This window comes from Phascolarctos cinereus, unplaced genomic scaffold, assembly GCF_003287225.1.
Source record: "Phascolarctos cinereus isolate Bilbo 61053 unplaced genomic scaffold, phaCin_HiC Scaffold_4;HRSCAF=312, whole genome shotgun sequence".
NCBI classification, from domain to species: domain Eukaryota; kingdom Metazoa; phylum Chordata; class Mammalia; order Diprotodontia; family Phascolarctidae; genus Phascolarctos; species Phascolarctos cinereus.
This window is the reverse complement of record NW_027555847.1, coordinates 141,774,169-141,781,674: the sequence shown is the minus strand read 5'-3', so window position 1 is coordinate 141,781,674 and position 7,506 is coordinate 141,774,169. Positions and strand designations below refer to the sequence as shown.

General features: G+C 44.1%; 1 pseudogene; it reads left to right on the top strand.

Moving 5' to 3' along the window:
- Window positions 1-5,301: 5,301 nt before the first annotated feature.
- Window positions 5,302-5,910, top strand: LOC110214487 (ubiquitin-ribosomal protein eS31 fusion protein pseudogene; annotated as a pseudogene).
- Window positions 5,911-7,506: the final 1,596 nt, after the last annotated feature.

The window sequence follows — 7,506 nt, the reverse complement described above, 5'->3', positions numbered from 1 at the left end:
GGAGAGAGGAGAGGAGAGGAGAGGAGAGGAGAGGGGAGGAGAGGAGAGGAGAGGGGAGGAGACGGGAGGAGGGAGGGAGGGAGGGAGAGGGAGGAGAGGAGGGGAGGTCAGGAGAGGAGAGGAGGGGAGGGGAGGGGAGGAGAGGGAGGAGGGGAGGGAGGGGAGGAGGGGAGGGAGAGGGGAGGAGAGGAGAGGGAGAGAGGAGAGGGGAGGGGAGGAGAGGGAGGAGAGGAGAGGAGAGGAGAGGAGAGGAGAGGAGAGGAGAGGAGAGGAGGGGAGGAGAGGAGAGGGGAGGGGAGGAGAGGGAGGGAGGAGAGGAGAGGAGAGGAGAGAGAGGAGAGGAGAGGGGAGGAGAGGAGAGGAGAGGGGAGGAGAGAGGAGGGGAGGGAGGGGAGGGGAGGTCAGGAGAAGAGGAGGGGAGGGGAGGGGAGGAGAGGGGAGGGGAGGAGGAGGAGAGGAGGGGAGGGAGGAGAGGGAGGGAGGAGAGGAGAGGGGAGGAGAGGAGGGGAGGGGAGGAGAGGAGGGGAGAGAGGGAGGGGAGGGGAGGAGAGGAGAGGGAGGGGAGGGGAGGGGAGGGAGGGAGGAGAGGGAGGAGGGAGGGGAGAGGGGAGGAGAGGAGAGGAGAGGGGAGGAGAGAGAGAGGAGGAGGGGAGGGGAGGGAGGAGAGGAGAGGAGGGGAGGTCAGGAGAGGAGAGGAGGGGAGGGGAGGGGAGGAGAGGAGAGGAGGGGAGGTCGGGAGGGGAGGGGAGGAGAGGGGAGGAGGGGAGGGGAGGGGAGGAGGGGAGGGGAGAGGGGAGGAGAGGAGAGGGAGAGGAGAGGGAGGGGAGGGAGAGGGAGAGGAGAGGGAGGGAGGAGAGGAGAGGAGAGGAGGGGAGGGAGGAGAGGAGAGGAGAGGAGAGGGGAGGAGGAGAGAGGAGAGGAGAGGAGAGGGGAGGAGAGGAGAGGAGAGGGAGGAGATGGGAGGAGGGGAGGGGAGGGGAGGAGGAGAGGGGAAGGGAGGGAGGAGGGAGGGAGGGAAGGGGAGGGGAAGGGAGGGGAGGAGAGGGGAGGGGAGGGGAGGGGAGGGGAGGGGAGGAGAGGAGAGAAGAGAAACTAGCACAGAGCCTTGGGAAATGCCTATAGATCACAATCAGTTGATATGGACAGTTGGAGTGAACCTCAAAGAAGGAGAAGTTAATAAATGATTTTGGCAGAGGGAGGACATAGATGTGGCAGTGAGAAGCTGTAATTCCTCCAACTGGTCCAATGCATCAAAGACACGAAGAAGGAAACAATTAGCACTGCAGAGGGATGCAGTCTTCTAGGGAAAGCCAGATTTCCATGAATGCAAGAAGATGGAAAGTATGAAAAGAAGACATGTAGGATGAAGGCAGTTTGTTAATGATAGAGTAGGGGATTCCTGAGAGCAGAGAAGGAAAGGGAATGGGAAGAGTAGGGTTAAAATAGATGGGGCTGAGAGTATAGGAAGAGAAAGCAAAGGGGGTTTTCATTTGAGAGCAGAGATTGATTAAGGGAGTAATTTGATTCAATACAATAACTATTAAATAAGCACCTGTTAACATGTATAAGGCTAGGCAAGGCCACATTCTTCCCTCATGCTTGAGTAATGTTAAAAGACCTAGAATAAGGTTTCCAGGGTTCTGGGTGGATTCTTTGTGGGGGATATATTGGGGAACATAAACAAGAGTTGCAAAGAACTGGAAGAGTTGTGATCTCCATTGATGGAGATGTGTGAGATTGCCAAATCATCAAAGCATTAAAGTACATACAAGGTTCATTACAGATTAGGTAATGGGGATACAACAAAGAAATACAGCACATTACTCTTGCTTTCAAAGAGCTTCCGATCTAATGGGGTGGGGGTGGAGAGAGCTATCATTCTCCACTCCCTCACCACCCCTAGTCTTTTCTGCTCCTGTCTAAACATCCTCAGTTCCTTCCATCAATCTTCAATTGTGGCTTAGTCTCTTTAGCATCTTCATTTTCTTCAATACTGTCCTCTGGACTTGCCCGACTTCGTTAATATCTTTCCTACAATATGGCACTCAGAACTGAATGCAGCACCCTAGATGTGATCTGACCAAGGCAGAATATTGTTCTGGATGCAGTTCCTCTTTGAAAGTAACTTAAGATTGCATTAACTTTTTTGTGACTACCATGCCATATCGTGACTCCTCTTAAGGATGCAGTACACTAGAACCCCCAAATCTTTTGCAGACAAATTGCTCTCAAGTCACATCACCTCCCTCCATCATCCTACGCTTATGAAGTTGATTTTTAAAAAAAATCTTAGTGTAGGATTTTACATTAAGCTCTATCAAATTTCATCTTACTTGTTGCAGTCTTTTGGGGGTGCAGATTCTAGTATCCAGTATACAAGCTATGTTTCCAGTTTTGTAGCATCTGCAGGTTTGACAAACATGCTATCTATACCTCTCTCCAAGTCACTGATAATGAGGAACAACACAGACCTAATGACAAATCCCTGGGACTCTCCAGTAAAGACATCTTTCTAAGGTAACATTGACTCACTAATGATTACTCTTTAGCTCCAGTCATTCAACCACCTGTTCACAATTCTGCAATGTTCTTTGGTGTTCTGTGGCCTTAGAGCGTACACAGTGCAAAGTGCACGTGCTTTGTGTTCAGAACCAAGGCTGCTGCGAAGTTACATCATGCAACGTGGGCAAGCGCTGCCAGAAACACCTTGGAATCATTATGTATTTGATTTTTAATTAATTTTTGATGGTTGTTTGTTCAGAAACCTTCTACTGTTGCCAAATTTTTCACAACCCTACATGGAGTCATAGCCCACGGTTTAAGGAGCGCTGATCTGGCCCACATTCTGCCTTGCCTGCTTAAATAAAAATGGTAACACTGACATTTCAAAAAATGAGACAGAATTTTGACTATGTCTCTCATGCAATCCTTAGTGATTTAGTAGACACACTATAATGTCTTAAAACACTCAAAGGTGTGTCAAGCAAAAGAAGGATTATACTTTGTGTGATTCCAGAGAACAGAGGCAAAAATTCCAAGGACACAGAAGTGAGCTCAATATAAGGGAAAACTTTCCAGCCCTTAGAGGAGCAACAAAGGAAAGGGTTGCCTTGTAGGGAAGGCCTGTCACTGGAAGTGCATCTGTCAGGGATATGTGGAAAATGAGAATGGGCCCAAAGAGGTATATGTTACCAAAAATAACCCTACATGACGAATTTGTCTCAGGTCTGACCTTGGTGATGCCAGTAAAAAAAGAGCTTCACAAGAATGTATAATGGAGGAACTTTGAACAATCTCCATTTCTCCTTCTTCCTGTTCTTAAAATGGTTGCTTTGGTCAGGTGCATAATTCCTATGCTTCATAGAATCATAGATTTAGAGTTAGAAGAACACAGTGCCTGACACATAGTAGGCACTTAATAAGTGTTTATTGACTGACTGACTGATGGAAGAGACCTTGAATGCCATCCAGCCCCGGTATGTCAAACCCAAATAGAAAAGGAATCCCTGCCACAGCATACTGACTTAGAAAAACATAAATTAGCATTATCTGTATGATATTGTGTTTTTATTTACTTTGTTATTACATTTTAATATGGTTTGGTTGGCACTCAAGAATTTATGGGGCAACTTGTGGCTTCAGGCTTGACACTTTTGATTTAGCCTGACTCCTTAATTTTACAGATAAGGAAACTGAGGCTCAGAGAGTAACATAAATGACTTACAGGTGCTGAGTAGCTGAGACAGATTTGGTGGAAAGTCCTCTGATTCCAGAACCAGCACATTTTCCATTACAACATACTGGCTCTTCTATATTCTGTTGCTTCTTTTGAATTTGCACAAAACACTCTTTGAGCAAGAAGTCGAAAGAGCAATACTTTACAAAGTAGATTTCAGTTTGTGAAGGGATGGACAAATAGAGCTTTGGTGTAGGTACAGTTAAGAGGGTGTTAAATGGAAATAACCGAGTAACTATCTTTTGCTAAACAAACTCTTACAAGGTAATCATACTCAGATGTATCTCGTAGCAATTGCTGATGAAACTTGGTGTGTAGGCCTATGGAACGGCAAATTCCAAAAGAAAAAGGTGCTTTTACTTAAGTGAAGATAACCCCCCCCAACACACACACACACACACACACTCATGCACACACGTTCAGGAAAGTAATCTAAACCATCCAGGCTTTTCTCTTCATTTTTTAAAGTAATTTTTTTTCCATTTTCAGGCTATCCCTGGGAAGTAGGAAATTGAATGCAGGCTTTTTCCTTCCTTATGTATGACTAGACTGGTGATTCTCACAGTGTAGTATACAAGAATCCTCCAGGTGGTCTGTGGACTGGTCTCAGAGATGAAACATTAATATCTGTAATGTGACAGTCTCTACACTTTTATTTCTAGCTTGAATAGATAATGTATTTATGATACTTTGTGAAAATCATAGATCACCATCTCCTTGCTTCTCATTCAAGCAGCATCAGCCTTGACTTGGGGGCTTCAGTCAGTGAAGCAAGTAGGAAAACATGATCCACATGGTCTTCTGGGTCATGGTTCTAGTTTCCCTTCTGCCCCAGACAGATGTGTCCTCATCATCCTTAAGACTCAATTTCTTTAAAAAGCCTTCCTTGGCGGAATTCATCCTTGTTTGGTATTCCATGGGATTTGTGTACGGTCTGTACTTTATCATTTGCTATTGGCTTACGTTCTCTCAGGTTATAGCTTGCAGTTTTTCTTATCTCTGAGCTCCTGCATGACGGAGGCCCCATCTTCTGCTTTATGGCTCTTCCCACATCCCCTTCTTTATTCCCTAAAGCGCCCGGCACCAAGCTATGAACAAAGTGGACGTTTAATAAATAACCTCTTCCCAAATGTATTCAGATATACCTGACGGCCTGACCAATCCAATTAAAGGCATCCTTTCATTGGAACCAATGTTCCTTTGCTGATGGTGCTTATTTTATTGGAAGAGAACATTACTTTTAAAACCTTCTGAAATCTGTTGTGTTTTTTAAACCAGCTCTTTCATGTCCAATAAACCACAAAAACCATAATCCTTAACACTGAAGGAAAGCTAAAGTGTTTGCTGCCATTTATGAGCCTTTTATTGGATCACCTGCTAAACACTGTAATTTTCAGAGAGGTGACTTAGCTATAGAATGCTTGTAAAGTGCTTGAGATCACTGGATGAAAGACTCTCTAGGCAGATGAAGCGTTATTATCATTGGAATAAATATATGGCCCTAGCACCTTCTTGACTTGTGAGACTGAGTTTCTATAAACCCTCAGACCTTCCCAGTGCTCAACACAGTGCCCAGAACACAGTAGGAGCTTTAATAAGTGCTGTTGACTAATTGACCTAGTCCAAATTATACTGAACACAAATCTTCTTTAAAACATGCCCAAGCTTTTCCGGATCCACCATTAACAGGTGGAACCAGTGCCACGATGCAGATTTTCATGAATACTTTGACAGGGAAGACCATCACCCTTGAGGTCAAACTGTCCTATACTATTGAAAATGTCAAGGCCAGGATACAAGATAAAGAAGGTATTCCCCTTGATCAGCAAAGATTGATTTTTGTGGGCAAGCAACTGGAAGATGGATGAACTTTGTCTGACTACAACGTTCAGAAGGAGTCTATCCTTCATCTTGTTCTGAGGCTTTGTGGTGGTGCCAAGAAGAGAAAGAAGAAGTCTTACACCACTCCCAAAAAGAACAAGCATAAGAGAAAGAAGGTTAAGCTTGTTCTGAAGTACTGTAAGGTTGATGAGAATGGCAAGATTAGCCGCCTTCCACGAGAGTGCCCTTCTGATGAATGTGGTGCTGGGGTCTTTATGACTAGCCATTGTAACAGACATCATTGTGGCAAGTGTTGTCTAACCTACTGCCTCAATAAGCCAGAAGACAAGTAAATGTGTATGTGTTGATAGAAAAAAAATGAACTATTAAAAAACACACATGCCCAAGAAATGTTCGTTGAGCTTTTGTTGTTTTTTAAATTAAATTTAATTTTTGTTACTTTTTAAGTTCCAAACTATCTCCCTCCTTCCCTCCCCATCCCACACTAGAGAAGGCCACCATTGGGCATACACACACACACACACACACACACACACACACACATACATATAGACAGATGTGTGTGTGTATGAATATATATGTATATGTAACCATATGCATATGCATCTGTATGTATATATACATACATACACACACACATATGTAAAGACATACTATGCATGCTTCTATTTATCAGTTTTTTCTCTGAAGGTGGAGAGCATCTTCTTTCATTGGTCCTTTGTAGTTGATTTGAATATTTATAATACTCAGAACAGCTTTGTCATTCACAGTTATTCTTCAAACACTATTGCTGTTACTGCATCCACATTCTCTTGGTTCTGCTCATTTCACTCTTCATTATTTTGTGCAGGTCTTTCCATGTCTTCCTAAAATCAGCCTGCTCATGATTTCTTTTTTTTTCTTTCTTTTTCTTTTTTTTTTAAGGCAACTGGGGTTAAGTGACTTGCCCAGGGTCACACAGCTAGTAAGTGTCAAGTGTTTGGTCTGAGGCTGGATTTGAACTCAGGTCCTCCTGACTTCAGGGCCAGTGCTCTATCCACTGCACCACCTAGCTGCCCACCTGCTCATGATTTCTTACAGCATCATCGGGCCTTTGTTAAAGGCCTCTAGCAGAGGGGGGATTCATTACCACCCCAAAGCAGCCCATTCCACTTTTGGATAATCTAATTGTTAGGAAGTTTTTCCTGATGTCAAGCCTACATTTGTCCTTTTGCAGCTTCCATTCATTGCTCCTACTCCTGCTTCCTTGGGGGCTAAGCAAAATAAATCTGTTCCCTCTCATCCATGACAACCCTTCAAATCCTTGAAGACAGTTAAGGTGCTCCACCTCTATTTCTTCTCTCCAGTCATAAGACTTAATAGTTAGATATTTCCAGCTGAAGATGCACAGTTGTTATATAATGAGAAGCCAGAAGAAGCCCTTAGAAGATACCTAGTCTTGCCCACTACTCTAAGCTTCCAGAAAATCTGCAGCTAAGCATAGAACAGAAAATAACCTATTTTGTGCTTCCCTTGAAAACCTGTTTTGATTTCTAATATGAATTTGTTGTTCTAGTAATTAATGATATTTTAGAACTGGAAGGGTCAAAAAGAGCATTTCTAGTTTAAGCCCCACATTGAGGGTCAGAAAGGTGAGGTCACTTGCCCAGGGTAAGAAGCAAGAACAGAAACAGAAACTCCTAATCCAATGTTCTTTCTATTGTATCCATAACTGTAACAGAGGAATGCTCAAAACCCTTTACCCACTGCCTTCTTCCCTTTTCTTTTTTCCATTTCATACCTAGACAACCTTATCTTTGTTCTCCATCATGTCCTTTGGTGCTTACATTGCCCCCTCCCTTTTGAAAATTAAATTTTATTTTTCCAATTAATGAAAAGCCACCTTCTCTCCCTCTCACCTTCCTTACCCACCCTTCACATTTGAGGAT